Genomic DNA, 13,242 nt, shown 5'->3' on the forward strand with positions numbered 1-13,242 from the left:
TGCCTGACTTACAAAGCCATGTCCAACTCAGAATTGATGGACATGCTCCACCTAAAGAAATTCAAGTCACTGTGTGCCATTCGGTCTAGTGAGCTAAACCTCACCACAACAATAAATAGAACATGCTGGAGGGATAGATTCATGTCACAGAGACTCCCCATGCTTTGGAACAAAATTCCTAACTACATTAGGCAGAGCCCCTCACTAACACTCTTCAAGAGAAACCTTGGCAAGTGGATGGGTAACAGAAAATACACCCCTGGGATCACTTTATTGGCTCTTCTTGACAGAGGCTCAGTTAATTAATCAATGGGGTGGCAAAAGCTGACACACTCTGGCTAGGCTTATAAATGCCCTCGGACAGATAGCCTAGTACCTACCTATGAACCTATGAACTATCACAGTCAACAGAACATGCTTGGGTACAGTTCTCCATCACAGACACTAACCATGTGTCGTAATGCATGTTGCATATATGTCAACTTGATCACCTCAGTGGCCATGTGCAGGAGGCACCCAGAGGATTGGCTGATGCATGTCACCCTCACCCTGAGGGTCACCACAGTGGTGTCTGTAAATAGATTGCCTGCTGCCACATGGCAGATGGCAGAATACCACTGTACACACATCCCCTACACAACTCATCTCTCCATGGACAAAAGCTAGGTACACAGCCATGACCACATGCAGCAATGCACACCAGTACTGACACATGTGTAAGTGTGTATTACTGAGTATAGCAGTGTCTGTGTTAGCACACCTGTACTTGGGAATTCCATGAGGGCCTTCACAACCACTGCAACACCCATTGCCATAGTCAGTTGTGGCTGCTGCTGTATGGGTCATTACATGTACCCTGTTATGCTCCTCTCCATACCGGCTACACAAGCCTTGCAGTACCAGCACAACAGTGTTGTACAAATGGGTCGATAGGCATGGGATACCCATTGAGTTCTGGCAAGTGTGTGTATGTGTTCATGTAGGGGTACAGCATTCCGAGACCACATACTCCTATTACAATACCCTTTGCCACACAGTAGAACAGATATTGTTGTTGCTGCCCATAGGTGAGGCATGACAATGCAACATCCTACTATGCCTGTGGCATGTGCATTAGATGCATATCCCTGTAGTACCACTGTTGGGATATACAATGGGTTGTATCACAGTCGTGGGCAATGTGTGATGGTGGATATGTCAAAGCATCATCATGGGTTTCAGGGAGTACAATATCCACTGGAGGATGTGGGTGCTGTGTACACTGTCATTACACCAAGGTACATCTGGTATATGTCCCATGTACCACTTTATGGTTACCACTGTCACCATCAACCATGCAGGTAACTGATACCACAATCCAGCCCAGTTATGCATGTGCTGTGTGCAGCCTACCTGTAACACATTGGATACATGGTCAAGTTAGTTAGCAGCAATATGCCCAGGTTGCTTGGTCATGTGTCTGCCTGTTATGTGTCTGTTAATGTGTATATGAAGGCATGTCACACTGTATTGTCCATATACTCCTATAACATCCCCATTAGCATACTGTACATGTCTGGGGATGTTCTGCATGTAACATGTAACCTGGAACACACCTCACCCTAAACGATGTGTGGTGTGTGCAATGAAAGATACACACTTCAGTAGCACAACATACCTAGACAGGTGTCTAGTCCCCATGCTTCCAAGTAAGAGTGTGCATGTATGTGGATGGGTCTACATCAGATTGCAGATTATACATGTCCCAGTGGGTCATATGTTCATGGGGCACATGCAATAACTGTTATACAAACCTGTGACATGTGTTCGACTGTACCCCAGATATGTCACAGTCATTATGTCACCACAGTGCCATACCCCGTTGTGGAATATGAATGCAGACCATCCTCATGCTGACACATGTACACCAACAAAACAAGTGGATAACATTATGGAGATCACAATCAACCAGTGTTACTAACAGCTATATTGCATCATTGCTGGATGGCTACACTACTTGACATGTATGCATTAAACTTTACTCCTGACAACATGTTACACTGCAGTACTTTGGTACACTGTAGTACAGTCACTTTGTGCATCAGAACCATATTAGCCTGTCCCTGCATCAATGTTATAGATGACAGGGATGTGGCACAGGTATTATCATATGCACAGGGTGTGTTGGTTTGCCAGAGGCTGAGGGTGGGCCATACATTTGACACCATGTGCGTGGGTGAGGGGTGCAATGAGGTGAACTGGGCATGGTGATGTGGTGTGTGTAGGTATGGGGTTGCCCTAGGTGTGTTCGTATACTGTATGGGTATGCACGCACATAGTTCTGCAATATAGCTGACCTACACGGGTGTTTATGGACAGCTGAAGACCATACCTGGCAGGGTGTGCAGTTTGCTGCTTCCAGCCATGAACACGTGGACTGTGCCTGGCACGGGTTCCATGGGCACATCCAGGTACAAGCCTCAATGTGCTACTCTCCCCCTGTTGATGATAGATGTCTGCTGAAACCAGGTCCTTCCTGGGACTGGCCAGAACCACTTTCTCATGGCCTGGTGTGGTGTGGACAGTACCCCCTCACTGTGCCAGGGCTGGTACTGCCACTACGGGAGCCCCTTCGTGTCCTAGCATGCCCACATTGAATGCCAGCTGTTGACTTTGCTGGCCTACATCCACTCAGCCTTCGCCTCACTTCCACCACACATTTAAGCATGGTCAAACCATGGTCGATGAGGGCCATCAGCTCACAAGACCATCTATCCATGAGCTCGGTATAAGCACAGATGGCACCAGACAGTTCATGGAAGTTGTCACTTGCAGATGTGATAGCAGACCTCTGTAGCCTCAGGCCCTGCCTGTTTTAATGTTCCATACATGCCTGCGCCATCATGACAGCCTGAAACATGTGCCTGCTGGTACCAGTTGTGGTGTATCTGCCAGGGGCATGATGACCAGCGGCCCTACCACAAGCATCCTGGGACATCTGCCTATGTGGTGCCCTGCTGGACATCTGGCTATGCCTGCTGTGACCAGACACATTAGGCATGGTTACCACACACTCCATTGCACTGCCACCAAATGCCAGCTGTCCCTCCACTATGGCTACTCATGATGGGATATGTATAGGCACTGAAACTGTGTGCGAGGTTATGGTGGTTAAAAAGGGGATGTCAAATGATGGCACTGTTTCAGCCGCTGACAACCCCACCTGTGCCTCGTCAGTACTATCATCATCTTTGGTGTCTGCATGCAGGAGGGACTCTGACCCACCTTGCCACCTGTGGGGGAAAACAAGAAATGCACTTTAAGACCTGTACAGCATTGCATAATAGTACACACACACACACACACACACACACACACACACACACACACACACACACGCACACACACACACACACACTCACCACCTTAATACCGACCTGTCCATGACTTTACAGACAGTCACATGTTTATTCTCGTGCATTCTCCATCCTGCATCACACTTGGTAATATGCACTCATTAATACCACTCATTAACGTATCATTCCTCTAAATGCCTAGACAAGTGATCACAAAACAAGACCTTTTACTCCATTACCTCACTGACCTGAGTGAAGTGGTTGTATATGGCTTCACTGCTGTCATTCAGTGTTCAATCTGTGTATGTCTGAACATCATGAGCATGACCCCTATATGTGAGGGGCTACTATGTTAACTCCATAATATCACGCACTGGAGTGTCGTGTGTAAGTATTGCTTAGTACATGCCAAATATGCTGCTCAATCAACCTATCATGTGACAACTGTAATATATGGATACACTCCCTGGTGTTGTCTAGTAATTCCCCAATGCATCTGTAGTGCTGCATATGTGGGTTGTCAGTCATCTCTCTGCTGAATGCGATATTAAGGGTATACCTGGTGTTTACCTTTCCTCCCAATGCATGTTCTATGCTACAGACCTTATTATACTATCAGCTGTCCTGTGATTATATACATGAGAAGTATTCCTGGTGTGTCATATGTCAGTCCAGGTCCATGTACTGCATGATCCCAAAGGGAAGTACTGCAGTATGTCAACATGCATAACATATGGTACACAACAGCATGCAGTGCAGCTATAGTCAATTCATGCTAGCAACAGTATACATGTGTGTGATGCATGTGCTGTGTTAGTAGGTGATGCTCCTTCCCCTGGATACCACTGCACCCATGTACATAGTATTGTTGTGCACCTTTTCTGCACCCTGCCATGTACTGTGCACCAAACCTTACAGGTGTACAACCATTGTGGAATGTGCAGTACTGTATCAGTTATGTCAGCTCTAATGCTCACAGCCCCTATGTTTTTCAGCAACACATACCTGGGATGATATGTGGACAGATATCATTTGTGAATGTCTGATGTCTGGTTTACAGATCTCAACATCAGCGGACCATGTATGACCAATTCAATACTATTACACTGACAACCATCAGAGCATACCGTGGCTATGGGGAGTGTACACACCCTTATTGATATGATGCACCCTTCCTTGATCTGCCATGGGACCACATCACCACATATATTAACAGTACATGAGCCCGATATGTAACATATGTCCTGTACATTCACATGTAGCGTCTACGGAATGTGTTAGGTGTGTGGATGCTGACTGAGATGCATACACTCCGTGTGTGCATATGTCTGCACACCCTTACCATGATATTTCTTTGCACCTATTATGTGTACTACAGCAGTCACTACTCCTGGCAGGGGTATACTAGCATGGGCCATCTGCATTTGCCAGTTTATGTTCAGTCTACCCTACACATGTCCCTCAAATCTGCATGATTGCAAGGTCTACTTATGTACACATCCCTTGGTGTTCACACACTGCCCTCACTATTGCTGTGGGGGTAGGGATACATCTGCCACAGTTGCTGAATCTGACTAAAGGCCAGCACCAAGGAAGGTTCAAAAGTAGTTTAATAAAACTGAAACTAGACCGGTTTCAGCAGCAAGGCTTTCATCAGTAGTATAGTCAGCAAAAAGCACTTAGTCATCATCTTATATAATGTTCTCTAAGGCATCTATATGACATCACTTCCTGATAAGTCAAAAATGCAAACAAGGCAAAAGTAATTGAAAAATACAATCAAGGCAAAAGTAATTGAAAAATACATAGTTCAGTAAACAAAAAAGTTTGCCTAAGTTGCATGCATATCTCCAGAATATAATGAAAAAATCCAAAGAGACACAGTATACTGGTATATCAATGATAATAAACAAACTTAATAAAAAACATACAATAAAGGGTAAATGCCCAAAAATAAACCCGAAACAAAAGTCAGGTTATAAGAATTCTGGTGTTGAATACCAGCCACAGTATCCTAAAATGAGCTGAAATGCAAAACCTAAGCAATGCAACCTGATAAGAAATAAGTACATATCGTAATGCAAGTGATGGTTAATTACAAATTATAATTTATCATTTAATCCAGGAGGAAAAGCCCCCAAGTTTAATGATCCACCTTTTTCTTTGGTATTTATGATATCATGCCAACCTGTTTTAAAAGATCGATTCCTATGATATGATCAATGATGGTGAATGTAAATTTGGCAGTGGGATGTTTGATAACATGTCTATATAGTGCATTAGTTAATCTTCTGTTTCTAATGTCACCAAGGTGTTCAGAGATCCTGACACGAAACTGTCTAGCGTGCCAATATAAAATGCATGACATGTACATGTGGCAAGATAAATAATCCAGTCTGAACTGCAGTTACCAAAAACTGTATGTCGTATATTTGTCCAGTGTTCCTACTAGTGAAAGAAGTAGTTTTGAAAATATAGTTACAAAAACTGCAATGTCCACATGGATAAATGCCTGAAAGTTTATCTCCAGTAAGTGTTCTTTGAGTTGGAGTGTGATCCATGACCCTGGTTTTTTTATAGTGTGAAAATAGATTCCCTAAAGTTTTGCCTTTCCTATAGGAAAAATAACATCGTTCTCCCAGATAATCTTCCAACAATGGATGAGAATTCAATATATTCCAGTGAGTATTAATAATGTTTACTAAATTGGCACTATTCCTGCCATAAGTGGTGAAAAATCTACATACATCTGATTCCTCATTAAGAGTTTTAGTATTGTATTGGAGAAGAGAATCCCTGGATTTAGCATTACTAAATTGGACTGCTGACTCAATAGTACGAGTGGAATAACCTCTGGACAAAAATCTTTTGGTTAGATCCATTTGATGACTCTGAAGATCATCCACTGAGGAACAAATCCTTTTCATCCGCAAAAACTGTGATTTCGGTATGTTCCGAATAATATGTTTCGGATGAAAACTATCAGCATGTAGAAGGGTATTATATTGTGAGAATTTTCTGTGGACGTTCTAAGAGTGTTATCCTCCTGTCGAATTAAATTGACATCCAAATAACTGATTGCACTCCTATTATATTCCACAGTGAATTCGATACCCCAGATGTTCCCATTCAAATGTTGAATAAATTCCTGGAGGTATTCCTCACCTCCTTTCCATATAAGCCAACAGTCGTCCAGGTATCTTCTCCATATATCAATCTCAGGTAGATATATGTTGTGCAAAGGTCATATAAAATCATATCTTCCATGTAGCCCATAAAAGATCAGCATAGATGGGTGCAAAGGATGCACCCATAGCCCTGTAGTTGCCAATAGCAGTTTTGTTGGAAATAAACATTTTTAGTTAGAATGTGTTCAGCCATACACAACAATAAGGTGTTCATCCCTGGGGGGTATAAATTGGTTTTATTTAGCCAGTATTCCAAGGCATTAATACCCGCCCAATGAGGGATGCTGGTATAAAGCGAGGATACATCAAGGGTACACATAAGCCATTCAGGGTCCAATTGAGACTCGAGACTATCTGCAAAAATTCAGTCGTGTCCTTGATTCTTGCTCTAAGACACGTTAACAGTGGTTTCAATTTTCAGTTAGAAAAACAGACAAGGGTTCAGTGAGTGACCCAATGCCAGATACAATCGGTCTGCCTGGTGGCTGATCAATGGACTTATGAATCTTAGGAAGTAGATAGAGTTGTTGTTTGTAGGATCCTTAACCGTCAAATGAGTTTTGGTTTTATCAGAGATAATTCCAGATTCTACAGCCTTTTCCAAAAATTCATTAATTTCCAAGGCAAAACCTGGAGTCGGATCAATCTCCATCTTCATGTAATGATGATGGTTGGAAAGTTGTCTAAGACCTTCATTCACATAATACTCAGTATCCATCACCACCACCGCACCCCCTTTGTCGGCAGAAATAATAACAATATCCGTATTGTTTCTGAGTTGTGTGAGTGCTATTTGTTCTTTCCTAGACATGTTATGCTTTATAGTGTCAACAGAACCCAAATTGAAGTGTATATCCTTTATAACCACCTGCTGGAAAACAGCAACATGTTTATCCATGGGAGGGTTAAATGTAGATTTGTAAAATCTAAAATCAGATGATCTTTGAGCATTGTCAGTTTGATCTTGTTGTTGAAAAAATAATTTCAAGTTAATTTTCCTACAAAAATCCATTGTATCAGAAACCAAAATACTTTCATCAGTGAAAAAAACAGGTATGAAACCAAAGCCTTTATTAAGAAGGGAATATTGATCATCAGTCAAAATATGACTTGAAATATTTAAAACATTAGTACATGAATGATTTACTTCACTATCGACATGAAGAGCTCTTCTAAGTTTTTGACCTCTGTGTTTCCTTCCTGCCCTGTGTTTTCCCCTAAAGGGACCTCAGTCCTTTAGCATTTGGAGAATCACCAATATTAGGTGTCTCAGTATCAGTAGTCGAAGAATCTTCACCAGAGGTAATAAAGCTAGGCCCAGTCTTTTTTAAAATAGACCTTGGTCTTTTTTTGCGTATAAATGAAGCATTCTTGGTACCATGAGCAAACCTCACACCCCTTTGTGAATCAAATTGTTTGCCCCTATCATAATCTTCCTTATCCCGGGCAAATTTGTGCAATTTCTTTTTCTTAAGGTTATTTTCCAAAATAGAGATTTCTTTAGATAATTTGCCAAGACAACCCTGAAAACTAGCCTCATGTTCAAACTGTTTCAGGTTGTTACATGTTTTTTCTACTTCAATAATATTACTCTGTATTGTTCTCTCATAGAAAGAGGCCAAAATTTTAACTCTAATCATGGCAGCCTCCTGTTGTGCTTGTTGCCAATCTTTCAACAGAGTTTCATCCGGTGTGCCCACTAGTGGTTGGATTTTACATCTCAATCCTCTAGGGGATATATTCTGTATTTGGTAAGCTTTAAACAATTTACTGTGCCAAATGTTTGTTCTAAGCATCTTAATTTGTTTACCTAATTGAAAGAATAAGTTTTTAACCAACCCCAACTGGATCCATGATTACCAAATCCACCTTTTCTGTATGTTCAGTTCCTATGCCAAAATTTTTAAGTCATCCTTGTTGGAGCATAAACCAGATAACAATTTACTGAGATCCATGACAATAAGTTGCAATGAACCGGAGGAAGAAGATATAAAAAATAAAAAAAAAATGAACCCTGAAAAGATTCTTTTTATTGTTAAGGGTTGAATTGGCAAATCACGAATAAGTCCAAAACAGAAAATCACAATCAGAGTCACAAAGAAGTTGAAGCCAGAATAAATGGCAAATGTAACCCTATATATAGGGGAATAATTAACCCTAGCACCTAGGCAAAATGCTATACAGACCAAAAGTCAAAGGCCTGTAATGTCTAAAATGCAATGTTCTGAGTAATGCACAACCTACAGTTGTTCAGAGGTGGCTAAATCCATATGGAGTATACCAATATGTAATGAATTTAAGCCAGACACACTTATGCACCTTATTTAAATCAGATAACAATATTAAGAAATTAATAATTGTTCAATACAGTCCTCAGATGAAATTGTTATCAAAGGTATAAATGTACAGATGATTATTGTCAGCACTGTATGCCCAGCAGTTATTCTAAAGAAGACCTGAGTGCAACACTGGGCAAACAAAACAAAAGCCCTCAAAATATGTGACCAATATTGACTCAAATGTGAAACAAAACATGAACCAGTAGGAACATAGGAATGAACAGATATAAGCAATAATATTGTATCAACCTAGTGTATATAACAATGGCTAGTTAATCATAATCAAATGAAATAAAATAAAATTATGCACATATTACAAACTGAGCACCCATACATGAAATGTCCTTGAAAAAATAGCAATGTTGTATTATGCTACAACAGTACTCAGAAATCCAGTATATAAAAAAGAAAACGACTAGGCAAAATATTATGAAATACACGTGTTATAAACTAAGAACACATACATGAAAAGTCCTGAAAAAATGGCACTGTTATATTGTGCTACAACAGTTCTCTAAAGTCCAGTGTTCAAGAAAAAACGACTTAACAACACCATCCAGACAGTTAAATGATTGTCAAAGAAAATTTCTTCATTATGGTAAAACAATTACCAATGAAAATTAATCCAAAAATAGATGTCAAGAACAGTACCTGGAAAGATGAAGTTTGAAATGTATTAGGACCCTTAAAAGTTGTTCCAAACAATGTCCAAAAGGCCAAATCGATCCTCGAAGTCCTGATATGTCCAAAACAGTATGGAAACCTAGCGATCTTGAAAAACAAATCTAATCCGAAGATGGTGGAAAAACACTTGCAACCGTAGCATAAGCGATAAACTCAACAGCGTTAATGCATCCAATATACTCACTTGTTAACTTAGATAAACATGATAATCCAACAAAACCAAAAAGGATGACCAAAAGTCAATCCTTTAAAAAGCGATGTAGATGCCATGCATCCGAAAATAACGATGTCCAGGATGAAAAATCCTAAGCAATCCACAAAAGATGACTACCTGAATGGTAGAACTCCCAAACGCCAACAGCCAGCACAAACGAAAATCAATGTAGTGTATAGGAGCTAGCAAGTTAGGCTGGTGCACGGCAAAAGCACTTGTTAGACCCAAAATCAGAAAAAATCAGAAAAAAGGCCAGCACCAAGGAAGGTTCAAAAGTAGTTTAATAAAACTGAAACTAGACCGGTTTCAGCAGCAAGGCTTTCATCAGTAGTATAGTCAGCAAAAAGCACTTAGTCATCATCTTATATAATGTTCTCTAAGGCATCTATATGACATCACTTCCTGATAAGTCAAAAATGCAAACAAGGCAAAAGTAATTGAAAAATACAATCAAGGCAAAAGTAATTGGAAAATACATAGTTCAGTAAACAAAAAAGTTTGCCTAAGTTGCATGCATATCTCCAGATTATAATGAAAAAATCCAAAGAGACACAGTATACTCGTATATTACTGATAATAAACAAACTTAATAAAAAACATACAATAAAGGGTAAATGCCCAAAAATAAACCCGAAACAAAAGTCAGGTTATAAGAATTCTGGTGTTGAATACCAGCCACAGTATCCTAAAATGAGCTGAAATGCAAAAACCTAAGCAATGCAACCTGATAAGAAATAAGTACATATACGTAATGCAAGTGATGGTTAATTACAAATTATAATTTATCATTTAATCCAGGAGGGAAAAGCCCCCAAGTTTAATGATCCACCTTTTTCTTTGGTATTTAGGATATCATGCCAACCTGTTTTAAAGATCGATTCCTATGATATGATCAATGATGGTGAATGTAAATTTGGCAGTGGGATGTTTGATAACATGTCTATATAGTGCATTAGTTAATCTTCTGTTTCTAATGTCACCAAGGTGTTCAGAGATCCTGACACGAAACTGTCTAGAAGTTTGGCCAATATAAAATGCATGACATGTACATGTGGCAAGATAAATAATCCAGTCTGAACTGCAGTTACCAAAAAACTCTATGTCGTATATTTGTCCAGTGTTCCTACTAGTGAAAGAAGTAGTTTTGAAAATATAGTTACAAAAACTGCAATGTCCACATGGATAAATGCCTGAAAGTTTATCTCCAGTAAGTGTTCTTTGAGTTGGAGTGTGATCCATGACCCTGGTTTTTTGGGGGGCTTTTCCCTCCTGGATTAAATGATAAATTATAATTTGTAATTAACCATCACTTGCATTACGTATATGTACTTATTTCTTATCAGGTTGCATTGCTTAGGTTTTTGCATTTCAGCTCATTTTAGGACACTGTGGCTGGTATTCAACACCAGAATTCTTATAACCTGACTTTTGTTTCGGGTTTATTTTTGGGCATTTACCCTTTATTGTTTGTTTTTTATTAAGTTTGTTTATTATCATTGATATACCAGTATAATGTGTCTCTTTGGATTTTTTCATTATAATCTGGAGATATGCATGCAACTTAGGCAAACTTTTTTGTTTACTGAACTATGTATTTTTCAATTACTTTTGCCTTGATTGTATTTTTCAATTACTTTTGCCTTGTTTGCATTTTTGACTTATCAGGAAGTGATGTCATATAGATGCCTTAGAGAACATTATATAAGATGATGACTAAGTGCTTTTTGCTGACTATACTACTGATGAAAGCCTTGCTGCTGAAACCGGTCTAGTTTCAGTTTTATTAAACTACCTTTGAACCTTCCTTGGTGCTGGCCTTTTTCTGATTTTGGGTCTAACAAGTGCTCTTGCCGTGCACCAGCCTAACTTGCTAGCTCCTATACACTACATTGATTTTCGTTTGTGCTGGCTGTTGGCGTTTGGGAGCTCTACCATTCAGGTAGTCATCTTTTTTGTGGATTGCTTAGGATTTTCATCCTGGACATCGTTATTTTCGGATGCATGGCATCTTTTTAAAGGATTGACTTTTGGTCATCCTTTTGGTTTTGTTGGATTATCATGTTTATCTAAGTTAACAAGTGAGTATATTGGATGCATTAAGCTGTTGAGTTTATCGTTTGCGTTTACACGTGGTTGCAAGTGTTTTTTCCACCATCTTTCAGATTGGGATTTGTTTTTCAAGATCGTTGTGGTTTCCATACTGTTTTGGACATATCAGGACTTTGAGGATCGATTTGGCCTTTTGGACATTGTTTGGAACAACTTTTAAGGGTCCTAATACATTTCAAACTTCATCTTTCCAGGTACTGTTCTTGACATCTATTTTTGGATTAATTTTCATTGGTAATTGTTTTACCATAATGAAGAAATTTTCTGTGACAATCATTTAACTGTCTGGATGGTGTTGTTAAGTCGTTTTTCTTGAACACTGGACTTTAGAGAACTGTTGTAGCACAATATAACAGTGCCATTTTTCAGGACTTTTCATGTATGTGTTCTTAGTTTATAACACGTGTATATTTCATAATATTTTGCCTAGTCGTTTTCTTTTATATACTGGATTTCTGAGTACTGTTGTAGCATAATACAACATTGCTATTTTTCAGGACATTTCATGTATGGGTGCTCAGTTTGTAATATGTGCATAATTTTATTTTATTTCATTTGATTATGATGAACTAGCCATTGTTATATACACTAGGTTGATACAATATTATTGCTTATATCTGTTCATTCCTATGTTCCTACTGGTTCATGTTTTGTTTCACATTTGAGTCAATATTGGTCACATATCTTGAGGGCTTTTGTTTTGTTTGCCCAGTGTTGCACTCAGGTCTTCTTTTAGAATAACTGCTGGGCATACAGTGCTGACAATAATCATCTGTACATTTATACCTTTGATAACAATTTCATCTGAGGACTGTATTGAACAATTATTAATTTCTTAATATTGTTATCTGATTTAAATAAGGTGCATAAGTGTGTCTGGCTTAAATTCATTACATATTGGTATACTCCATATGGATTTAGCCACCTCTGAACAACTGTAGGTTGTGCATTACTCAGAACATTGCATTTTAGACATTACAGGCCTTTGACTTTTTGGTCTGTATAGCATTTTTGCCTAGGTGCTAGGGTTAATTATTCCCCTATATATAGGGTTACATTTGACATTTATTCTGGCTTCAACTTCTTTGTGACTCTGATTGTGATTTTCTGTTTTGGACTTATTCGTGATTTGCCAATTCAACCCTTAAGAATAAAGAATCTTTTCAGGGTTATACATTATAAAAAATCTTTCAGGGTTATACATTTTTATATTTTTATATCTTCTTCCTCCGGTTCATTGCAACTTATTGTCATGGATCTCAGTAAATTGTTATCTGGTTTATGCTCCGACAAGGATGACTTAAAATTTTTGGCATAGGAACTGAACATACAGAAAAGGTGGATTTGGTAATCATGGATCCAGTTGACGGTTG

This window comes from Protopterus annectens, chromosome 8.part1, assembly GCF_019279795.1.
Source record: "Protopterus annectens isolate FY-2018-M chromosome 8.part1, PAN1.0, whole genome shotgun sequence".
In the NCBI taxonomy this organism is placed as follows: Eukaryota; Metazoa; Chordata; order Ceratodontiformes; family Protopteridae; genus Protopterus; species Protopterus annectens.